The following is a 12,434-nucleotide window of genomic DNA, read 5'->3' as shown; positions in this document are numbered from 1 at the left end:
CAGTCTCTGCAGGCCATGGCCCAGTCTCAGCAGGCCATCGCTGAGGGCATCGGCGCCAGTGGCCATGTGCGAGCTGGCGTCGCACTGTCGCAGACAGGGTTCGACAACCCCCTGGGCTCCATGGCTGCAAACCTGCAGACCCCTGTCGATACCAGCACGGGCCTCCAGGACTGGCAGCGCCAGATGTCGGGGGCGCGTCGGATGGCCAATCCGTTCGCATCCCCCACCCATGTAGAGGCCTGGGGGCCATCGGGCACCCCGAGGGAGGAGGAGGTGGTGTGGTCCGTCCCGGCTCCCTCTGTAGGGGAGGTCCCGGTACACCGCGACACCTCGGACTCCCCCCCTTCCGTCCCAGGTGCATCGGGTGGGCAACGGGCAGGACAGGCTGGCAGCTTGCCATCCCAGTCGCCCGGGCCGCAGCCTGGCCCATCTAGGCCAGGACGCCCCAGGAAACGGCCGCCAAAGGGATCCGGTGTCAGAGGGCAGGAATCACAGGAGTCCACCTCCAGTTCTGCTGTACCGTCTGGGGAACCACGTAGACGTAGTCAAAGGGCCCGTAAGGCCAAACAATTAGACACTGAGTAAGTTGGCACGGGTGCAGGGCACAGATGAGTTTTAGGGGCTAGGGCACGTGCATGAACTCCTTTGGTTATTAAAGTCAATGTTAAACCTACCGAAGCTGCCTTTGTGCTCTGTCCAAAGTGTGCGGGCGTGTCATGTACGTTGAGCGCAAGTGTGTGTGTGACAGGTGGTCTTACCTCAGCCCCAGGTGAGTCTGCCCCCTTCCCCCTGGGCCGTCATCAACATCCCCCGGGCAGAGGACGGGACCGTGCGGTGCAGTGTCACAGCCGCATGCAGGGATGGTCCGGGTGGATGGTGGTACTGTGGCCATGGGTCAGACATAGTCCAACGATGTAGAGCCAGGAGCTCATCGGAGGCGGGTTGTCATCATCCTCCATGGCCTGCGATAGACACGCGTCCACCCGCAACTGGGTGAGCCCGGCCCGTTGTGCCGCCGGTGGATCGGCAATTGGGGGTTGGGGGGTGGTGTGCATGCGGGTGGGGTGTGTGGGGTTGGGGAGGGGGGTGAGGGTGCTGGGTGGGTGGATGGGTGGGGGGTGTGGGTGGTCGGCTGTTGTCATGGTGTGCGGTCTGTGGCCATACTACCCGATTCCCACGCCCATCTAGTCAGTGAAGCGGGCGTCTATCAGTCTGTCCCGTGCCCGCTGGGCCAGCCGGTAACGGTGGACAGCCACCTGCCTGTGTCTACCCCGTCTGCCCTGACCATTGCCCCCATCCCCCTCATCTGGGGAGGACTGGGCCTCTTCCTGCTGCTCCTCCACTCCGCCCTCCTCTGCCTGCGGCACATCGCCCCTCTGCTGGGCTATGTTGTGCAGGACGCAGCACATCACAATGATGCGGCCGACCCTATCTGACCGATACTGGAGGGCGCCCCCAGAGAGGTCCAGGCACCTGAAACGCATCTTCAGCACGCCAAAGCACCTCTCGATCACTCCCCTTGTCGCTACATGGGCATCATTGTAGCGGTTCTCCGCCTCATTGCGTGGCCTCCGTATAGGCGTCATCAGCCACGATCGCAATGGGTAGCCCCTGTCGCCCAGCAACCAGCCCCTCAGCCGGGGATGGCGTCCCTCGTACATGCCGGGGATGGATGACCGCGACAACACGAATGAGTCGTGTACACTGCCTGGGTGACGGGCGCAGACGTGCAGGATCATCATGCGGTGGTCGCAGACCACCTGTACGTTCATTGAATAGGTCCCCTTCCTATTAGTGAACACGGCCCTGTTCTCTGCAGGTGGCCGCACGGCGACGTGCATCCCATCGATCGCGCCCTGGACCATGGGGAACCCGGCAACGGCAGAGAAGCCCACGGCCCGGGCATCTTGGCTGGCCCGGTCCACGGGGAAGCGGATGTAGCGGTGCGCCATGGCATAAAGGGCATCTGTCACTGCCCGGATGCACCGATGCACCGATGTCTGCGATATGCCGGACAGGTCCCCACTCGGTGCCTGGAATGACCCCGTTGCATAAAAGTTCAGGGCCACCGTAACCTTGACGGACACGGGGAGAGGGTGTCCCCCGCCAGTGCCACGCGGTGACAGGTGTGCCAGCAGGTGGCAGATGAGTGCCACGGTTTCCCGGCTCATCCGGAGTCTCCTCCTGCATTCCCGGTCCGTGAGGTCCTGGTATGACTGCCGGGGCCGGTACACACGGGGCGCCCTCGGGTGCCTCCGTTGCCGTGGGGCCGCGACGTCCTCCTCCCCCTCCTCGTCCTGTCGGCCAGGTGTCCCTCCAGCCTGGGCGGCTGCCGCCTGCCCCTCTGCGGCAGCCTGCGCCGCCTCTCTGGCACGCTCCTCCTCCTCCTCCTCCTCCTCCTCATCCAGGGCAACATAGACATGAGCGGCTGCCACCACGGCGGCCAACATCGCTGGATGGTCTGAAAACATGACGGCCTGGTGGGGAGGAGGGGAACGACGACATGTCATCATTGCCCATATCCCCTCCTCCCCCCAGCCAGGTGGCATGGACCGCATGGGTCCAACTGTTGGAGGCTGGCACCTGGCCAGGTGGACCAACTCATTTGCCCTCCCATCACCCACCCCGGCACGGACCCCCTCCCCAACCCCCAACCTCCACCCCAGCACGGACCCCCCCCCCAACCTCCACCCCGTCACGGACCCCCTCCCCAACCCCCAACCTCCACCCCAGCACGGACCCCCCCCCTCCAACCTCCACCCCGGCACGGATCCCCCCCCCCAACCTCCACCCCGGCACGGACCCCCTCCCCAAGCCCCAACCTCCACCCCAGCACGGACCCCCCCCCCAACCTCCACCCCGGCACGGACCCCCCCCCCCAACCCCCAACCTCCACCCCAGCACGGACCCCCCCCCAACCTCCACCCCGGCAGGGACCCCCTCCCCAACCTCCACCCCAGCACGGACCCCCCCCCCAACCTCCACCCCGGCACGGACCCCCTCCCCAACCTCCACCCCAGCACGGACCCCCCCCCCAACCTCCACCCCGGCACGGACCCCCTCCCCAACCTCCACCCCAGCACGGACCCCCCCCCCAACCTCCACCCCGGCACGGACCCCCTCCCCAACCTCCACCCCAGCACGGACCCCCCCCAACCTCCACCCCGGCACGGACCCCCTCCCCAACCTCCACCCCAGCACGGACCCCCCCCCCCAACCTCCACCCCGGCACGGACCCCCTCCCCAACCTCCACCCCAGCACGGACCCCCCCCCCCCAACCTCCACCCCGGCACGGACCCCCTCCCCAACCTCCACCCCAGCACGGACCCCCCCCCCAACCTCCACCCCGGCACGGACCCCCCCCCCAACCTCCACCCCGGCACGGACCCCCTCCCCAACCTCCACCCCAGCACGGACCCCCCCCCCCAACCTCCACCCCGGCACGGACCCCCTCCCCAACCTCCACCCCGGCACGGACTCCCTCCCCAAACTCCACCCCAGCACGGACCCCCCCCCCAACCTCCACCCCGGCACGGACCCCCTCCCGGCACTCCCCCGGAGCCCAGCCTTCTCTAACCACCCCCCCTCCCCCGCCGCACACACACACACACAAGCCGAGACACACCTCTCCTCACGCAATCAGTCTGCGGCCACGCCATTTCCTGCCCAGAGCCAACCCCCCAGGCCGTCACTCACCTCCTCGCTGGTCGGCGTGAGCCTGGAGCACCGGGTCATGCCGATGAAAAGGAGGTTTGATTCACGTCGACGTGAACGGTCATCACGTCGACGGGACTTCGGCCCATCCGGAAGGGAGAATATCGGCAGGCCGAAAATCGGCTGCCTTGCGCAGACCCGTGACATTCTCCGCGGCAGCGGCGCCATTAACGCCCCGCCGACTTTTCTCCCTTCGGAGACTTCGGCGGGGGCGGGGGCGGGATTGACGGCGGCCAACGGCCATTCTCCGACCCGGCGGGGGGTCGGAGAATGACGCCCCTGAACCCAGTACTCGCTGTTGAAAGTTGAAGACTTTTTAAACCACATTCTCCTGGCAGCCTAATACATCTGTGCAAAAGACAAGGTTGAAGCTTTGCAACCATTTTCAGCCCAGTGGTACCAAGTAGATGATCCATCTCGGCCTCCTCTGGAGGACTCCAGGATCAAAAATGTCAGTCTTCAGCCAATTCGATATTCTTCACGTGATATCAAGAAATGGCTAAAGGGACTGAAAGCTGCAAGTGTGTGGACTCGAAAAACATTCGAGCAATATTACTGGTCTTGTGTTCCAGAACTAGCCATGCCCCGAACCAAGCTGTTTCAATAAAGCTGCAACAATGGCATCTGCCCAGCAATGTGGAGAATTGCCCAAATCTTTCCTGCCCACAAAAATCAGGACATATCCAACTCAGCCCCAAGTCTACCCCCGATCATCAGCAAAGAAATGGAAGGGGTTTGCGACATTGCAAAATGCAAATTCAGGGTCAACCAGTTTCTTTATGTGGGCCATGTACTCACAGCTGATGGTGCAAAGCCTGACCCAGACAATGGCCATACAACAGGTGGCCATTCCTGTGGACAAGCATAACTTACAACGCCTTCTTGGGAGGACAACTTTTTCTCATGACAGAGTGATGTCACTTGACTCCTCGTCAATTTCTCCACCAGGACGTTGAATGTTTCTGGCAAGAGCATCACACCGTGGTCTTCAACAGACTCACGCAAGAGCTTAAAGTCCCAACGGTGCTACAAGACTTTGACATTTGAGCAGCGCTGATGCCTCCCAGCATAGCCCGAACTGACTGTAAGATCTGTCATGCACAGATCAAAATGGAACTTCTTACTTTAATCTTCGCCTGTCACAAACTTCATGGCTTCATATCTCGTCGTCCTACAACTGTCTAAATAGATAATCAGCCTCATAAGTATAAAAAAGCCTCTCCACACTGTGTCTTCATGGCTGGAATGCATGATGCTGAAACTGCATTGTTACAATCTTAATGCCATCTACAGACGTAGTAAGGAGCGAAACTTGGTTGATGCCTTCTCCGGAGCCTTCCTACCTGCTACGGACCACACAGGTTGTGAGGAAGACATCATGACAATAGGGGTGCTGTCCACTTGTAGAATTCAGGAACTCAAAGATGGATTTACAGATGGACATCAAATGCAGACAATTTCACAATGTCATTATGAGGAGCTGGCCAGAATCCTCAAGGGAGCTTACCCATGTGCTCTGCATTGGAGATGAACTTAGCGCACACGGTGGACTAATACCATGTGTCATGCGATTCGTCAAGTCTACTGCTCTTCAGAGGTATCACATCCAATAACTTCACCAAGTGCACCCCGGGTTCGAAGCGACCACATACAGGGCCAAGGCTCTCCACGTACACAGACATAGAAAGGGAAATCCCCAGATGGGCACCATGCAATGCACTCAAGCTGCATGACGAAAAAGAACTGTTGCATTTTTATGAAGTCCTGGACCTCCCATGGTCGTTCACAGCGACTAATATCTTTGAATGGAATGAAAAGCAACATGTGGTCTTAGTAGATTCAAAATCTGGGTGGTTTGAACTTGACTTCTTGGCAAGCACAAGTAACACAGACAACATTAAGCTCAGGAGACACTTGGCCACACACGGCATCCTGCAGAGAATTAACACAGATGATGCTCGCCAGTTTGTCCAAACGGAATTTTGGAACTTTGCGCACAAATGGGACTTTAAGCATATCACAAGCCGGTCCCTATTCCCAGTTAAAAGGTTTGGTGGAACAGGCAGTTTTCTCAGCCATGTATCTTCTCACGAAACTTGCACAGGATTGTACAGACTACTATGCTGCACTCCTCAGTCTGTCAAATCTAGCTTTTGAATTTCAGCTTTCTACAACAAATACAGGAGATTGGGGGGAAGGCGACGTGATGGGCATTGCACCAGCTCTAACTGCTCAATCCGTGCCTCACTGTATATGTAAATAGTTATGCATTGTTATCTTGTTTGCCTTGTATATTCCACAATTACCTGTACAGAGTTTGCTATTGCACACATTGTTGCATCTCATGCCACTGGGTGTTCCAGCTAAACGGAGAAGATGGAGATTGAGTGGTCGCATGAGAACGTGAGACACGCCCGCAAAGAAGCCATGTGGCAGGAGTGTGGGAGTTATCCTGGGAACGTGGGCTGAGCACAAGTGTTGAAATATCTGTTAAGCTAGTGAATAAATTACTCGTTGATGAAAGTCTATGCTATTAGTCATTAGAGAACCCAACACATCTACAGAGAGTATGTTTATGGTGTGTAGATTATATATTGTATTTAGTGTGCATGTTGTGTAATGTGCATTTTTATAGAGTGTGTGCACAGTCAGTATGTATATAGAGTGTATTTGTACAGAGTGAATGTGTACAGTGTGTGTGTGTTGTATAGTATGTCAGCGTACAGTGTCTGTACATAGAGCGTCTGTTGTTGAGTGTATGTGAGTAGTGTGTATGTCTACAATGCGTATGATATTTAGTGTAGATGCATAATGTGTATATCATGTAGTACGGATGTGTATAGTGTGAATATTCTAAATTGTGTACATTATATGGTGTGTGCATATAGTGTCTGTGTATAGAGTGTATGTGTCATGTGTGCATGTGTCATATGTGCTTGTGTGTATGTGTATAGTGCATGTGTATAGTGTGCATGTGTCATATGTGTCATGTGTGTGCCATGTGTGTATGTGTACAGTGTGTATGTGTCATGTGCATATGTGTGTATGTATCATATGTGTATGTGTCATGTGTGTGTGCCATGTGTATAGTGTGTATGTGTGTAGTGTGTATGTATGTATAGTGTGCTGCTCTTCTGTCTTTTGATGTAAGATGTACTAATGCTTTACTCAGACACGGTGTCCCATTAGAGGGAGTAGGTGTGGGGAATTAAGGGATCTCCTGTGGACTTGCTTGTGATTCTGCTGGGCATCCCGTTCTGTGTGCCAGGAGGAAAGCTGTCCTATTCTGGCTATGGTGGCCTGTATAAAATTATTTCTCCATCACTTTTCTCAAAGTGTGTGCCAACAAGTGACTAGACATTCACCCAGCTGTTCCGCTGTTTCTGAAATTAATTTACTGCCGGAGACGAGTCTTAATGGCAGCCACTGATCGCTGAGAACAGAGAGCATCGCACTGCTGTCAAGTCACCAAATCCTTTGTGTGTTACCAGGAGCTTCAGGAACCGTGTCCCTAACAGATGCTCTAACTGTAGCCCACTCTCGTCCCTGCAGCTGCTGTTCATGGCAAGTGCTGCTCAATGGCTGCCTCCAGAGTCGAGACGCCTTGCTTCAGAACTGAGCCCAACTGTGTAGTAGAAGTGACAATGCCACCTGGATCAACTTGTTTCATCTCATTCAGCAAGCAGATGATTTACTCGTTGGATCATGCCTGCAAAGTCAGAGTTATCAGGGCTGTGATCACAATTCCCTTCTCAGACTCACGTTAGCGACAAAGTGTGTTTATCTCACTGGCACCTGCTCCTTGCTCATATTATTAAATCCATTGTTTCCTTTTTTATCTCCAAACTGTGGACTTCTTTGTTCCCACCGATATTCGATCCTTCCTTCTATAACTTAATGGTACCAAAGTCAATACGACAATGTAATTAAACATCTCAAGATGGTCACAGAGGATTATCAAACAAAAAAACCAAACAAGAACAGCTTTTACAAAACAGTGAGTAGTTAGAGTCTGAAGTGTTTGTCTGACAGTGTGCTGGATGCAAGGGCCAATTGAAGCTTTCAAAATTTGGAACATTGCCTGGAAAGGAAACAAAATTGCGGGATGACAGGGAAAGGGCAGTGGTGTGGCCAGCCCAAACATGATGGGCCGAATGGCCTCCTTCTGTGCTGTAATCATTCTATGATTTGTTCGATATTCAACACTGATCCGCATTAGGATAGGTAGATGGTAGGTTTGAAGGAAAGTTGAAAATGAGGCGAGAGAACTGCAGAACCTGGGGGGTGAGGGGCGGGGTGGGGGAGGGGAATTGAGAGTTTGGAAACCAGGCAAAAAAGGCACAGCCATCAATGGTGGAACACAGATTAAGCCAGCCAATGGGACAGGTGAGCCAGTGTATACTGGTGCCGATTCACAGCCCAGGTAGTGGAGGTTTTTTTTGCTGGGAGCGTTGCTATTGGTACAGTTACCCAGCAGTTAGACTGGGTTTTAATCTGTCCTATGTTTCTTGGGCAACGATTTAGGTAAATAAATCGGATCTTTCCCAAGGCTCTGTCTCTAACTCAGAGTCGGAAACATTTATGGCAGGTCTCAAGGAGCAGAGGACTTTCCCATCGTAAGTTGAAACTTAATTGGCAAGCAGTTCCCACGTAGGTCCGCAAGTCAGGTCTTCCACAGAGTTCTAAACGACGCGCACCTCACTCGTATGTCCGGTCTCCGACAATCCAGTGAACCGAAGATGTGGCCCACAGTTTTTCATGCAGCTAAACTAAATGAGTTTGGGCTACTTTAGCATTTCAACATTGGAGGAAGGATTATCACATTACATGGTTGAGTTACTCACAGAGTTGAGTCAATAGTCTTGAAATGTAGTTGTTTGAAATTCAGTCAACAATTTAATTTAGATACAAGCTTGACACTCAGCCACACACATCCTATTCACTTCACAAACAGAGCGTTAGTGATCATGCTAGCTCAGAATACATCGACAAAATTCCTGCAGCACTTTGTGGAGCTGCATTCTTCCTTGGGTGTTTGTCACTGGTCAGAGTTTGTGCACATGAAACTGACGAGCATTGGCATTCAGTTTTCGCTGACATATTATCTCGCCAGCACTGCCCTTTGTTGTCAACTGACTTAGCATGGTGTCAGGGAAATTCACTAATTAAAAGATTTGGTTTGCCTTCAGATACAGCGTTAGAATATTCTGCTTCTTGCTTCCATCAATAAACTGTGCAGCCAAATCCCCAAAGGCCCTGGTAACATGGTCATGACATTGAGTGGGTCCCTTTGCACATAGAACATAGAACATACAATGCAGAAGGAGGCCATTCAGCCCATCGAGTCTGCACTGGCCCACTTAAGCCCTCATTTCCACCCTATCCTCCTAACCCAATAACCCCTCCTTACCCTTTTGGACACTAAGGGCAATTTACCATGGCCAATCCACCTAACCCATCCAGACACAGGGAGAACGTGCAGTTTCTGCACAGACAGTGACCCAGCAGGGTATCGAACCTGGGATCCTGGCGCTCTGAAGCTCAGTACTAACCGCTATGCTACTGTGCTGTACACATAACTGTAATTCAGATCATTTATTGCTTCTTTTCATCATGGCAGTTGTTGGGCTAAAAACTGCTCCACCCAGTAATTTAGGTACAAAGGTCAGAATTTGTGCCCAGCTCGGAGTTGGTTCCGGTGTTGGTAGGTGGCGGACAAATTTGTGCTGCCCTCATTTACCTGATCGTTGTATAGAGCCAAGACACTCCAGTGCATGTTTCTGGCTGCCTTTGCATTCAGCAGGGAGCCAAGCATTATTTGCAATGCATTCAACCTTCTGTTCTTAAAGCTGGTTGATCCCTCTCAAATGGAAGCTGCACAAAATTACTGATGCTGCAAGTACAATGGAGGATTCCAGAGAAAGAGCTCCAGGGTCACAGATGCAGCACTGGAGGACTTAGTGCTGGAGGAAGGCAGGAAAAGTGATGCCATGTTTCCATGGGGTAGGCCATGAAACCATCAAAGACCAACGATGGAAGGGAAAGGGAGAAGGGGGTCAGGGAGTTGGTCTCTAGATTGGATGGGCAGGCAGCAGCGCCACTCAAAATCTAATGATCTTACATGAATGGTCAAGGTCAGTAATTACGTCTTCACATGACATATCTTGCCCACTGGTCCGCAAGCCTCACATGGAGCTCAATGCATCGCACCTCTATCACACAACCGTCAGCATTCTCTACCTCTAACACTCAGGAATCAAGCGTGGCATCCAGATAGTACACCTTACTGACATCCACTTGCAAAAGCTTCATACCCAGTATTCACTGCCTTCACGTATATTCAGCTATTTAGCTATGGCAGGCACATTACCCAAACACAATGCTACACAATTGCTAGTATCCTTCCTATCACCTGTAGGACAAGGTGGCACACAACAGAAGGGGTTACAGCCGAGGGAACAAATACATTTGCAGCTCCAGGGCCCTACAGAGAAGATTATTCTTCACATTATGAGGCTCTGATGCGATAGTAGCACCCTGCATCACTGAGAGTTTTCAGGATAATGCTATATTCCTGCCTCATTCCCCTTCTCAACCCCCAGCCGACTCTCATACTGCCGATCGGCAGTGTTGAAATCACCATGTCCTCTAGCTTTCCTCCTCAACCCACTTCCCTTACGCCATCCGCTTTTTTTGCCCATTCGGATCACAACAAGTGCCGCCTCCTCAATCCGAGCAGCAGGAGGAGGCAGCGAAACAGCATTGTAAAATCAGACTTGTCTCTTGATCTGATTGTGGTAATACCAGGTATTGCAGTACCTGAGAGAGGAATGACCATTGGCTAGACCGCGGGGTCTACCATTGGGTAATGTACATAGCCCCGCCCTGAGAGGCAGGGTATAAGAACCAGTGCCATCCCAGCAGCCTTCACTTCTGTAACACCGCTGCTGGGTACAGTTCTATCTGATTAAAGCTGAATCGATATGACTCCTCGTGGTCTCAAGAGTATTGATTGTGCACCAATTTAATCAGATAAGTACTTTAAAGGATGGAGCTCTGCATCAAGCCGACGTGCCCTCAGCTCAGCCCTCACGCAGAAAACTCCGCCGCGATTTTTAAGCATTGGCTGGCGTGCTTTCAGAGCTGCCTCGATACGGCTGCCGACACCCCCACGGAAAGGCAGAAGATACACCTCCTACGCTTGCTGGTCAGCCCGGCGATCTACCCCCTGATCGAAGGGGCGGCGAACTATGATAAAGCCATGGAACTGCTGGAAGGACATTACATTCGTCCACTGAACCAGGTCTATGCCCGTCACCTGCTGGCAACGAGACGGCAGAGCCCAGATGAGACACTCGAAGACTTCTACCGGGCACTGATGGTGCTGGGCCAAAACTGTGGCTGCCCAGCGGTGACGGGGAACGAGTACACTGAACTTTTAATTCAAGACGCTTTCGTGGCAGGTATGGTTTCCCCCGACATTCGCCGAAGGCTACTCAAAATGGACACGCTTGGCCTCACCGAGGCCCGGGCCCTGGCTGGGTCCATGGACGTGGCGTACAAGAACGCCCTTGCGTACGCCCCCGCATGCACCGCGCCCCCCTGGGATGCATGGCACCCCGCCACGGCAGCCCGGCAGACTTACCCGCTTAACCCGCAGACTTACCCGCTAACACCGCAGGCCTGCGCGGCAAGGCGCCCCGCTACGGCCGCCGGCCAACGCTGCTTCTTCTGCGGCCAGGCGAATCACCCGCGCGCGCGCTGCCCGGCCCGCAATGCCACCTGCAAAGGGTGCGGCAAGAAAGGCCAATATGCCGCGGTCTGCCTAGCCCGCGTGGTGGCCGCGGTATCCAACGAGTACCCACAGCCGTTTTTCCAGCTACCTGCTGTTCAACCACAGCCGTTTTTTCAAGTCCCGACTGTCCAAGGACCACCGCATTCCTTTTTCCCAGCCCCGCCGGCCCAACGCGCACCGCAGCATTTGTCCCTCCGGGCAGCGTTGCAGCCGCGGCCATTCTGCCCCCCGGCAACCATGCTGGAGGAGTGCGCGCCACCATTTTGTCCCTCGCCGGTCCAATCGTCGGAGTCCACGTCCCCGAAATCCATGTGCGATCCACGGCCGGCGCTGCTGGGTACAGTTCTATCTGATTAAAGCTGAATCGATATGACTCCTCGTGGTCTCAAGAGTATTGATTGTGCATCACTGATACTCACAGCCAACAGCCCAATACTGGCAACGCACATTCCTTGCAGGCAAGCACACCATGGGGATCAGCACAAGGTGAGTTAACTGGGCATGAGGAGGCTGCAGCCACACCAGGAGGAAATGATGATCCATGTGCCAAATTCCGGGAGGGCAAGGTTACAGTGGAGTACTTACACATAGGAATCAGACAAAGAACCCAGTGGGGCAGGATGAAAAAGAAAACCGATGGCCACAGCCATTGGGAAACTGGTTGTCTTGACTGGTCATTAAGAAAGTCTTCTGTCACTATCAAGGAGCATGGAGCAGTTTGGCTTCAACTTGATATAGACAACATGTAAAGCTCAGCTGTCCATATCCTCTGCTCAATCTGTAGTTTTGCTCACCCAGAGGCACTGTAACTGCAGTCTGCACACCTCGAGGCACTGTAATTGCAGTCTGTAGACCCAGAGGGACTGTAACTGCAGTCTGTACACCCAGAGGCACTGTAACCGCAGTCTACACACCCAGAGGCAC

This window comes from Scyliorhinus torazame, chromosome 21 (genome assembly GCF_047496885.1).
Source record: "Scyliorhinus torazame isolate Kashiwa2021f chromosome 21, sScyTor2.1, whole genome shotgun sequence".
In the NCBI taxonomy this organism is placed as follows: domain Eukaryota; kingdom Metazoa; phylum Chordata; class Chondrichthyes; order Carcharhiniformes; family Scyliorhinidae; genus Scyliorhinus; species Scyliorhinus torazame.
This window is presented reverse-complemented; position numbering follows the sequence as displayed.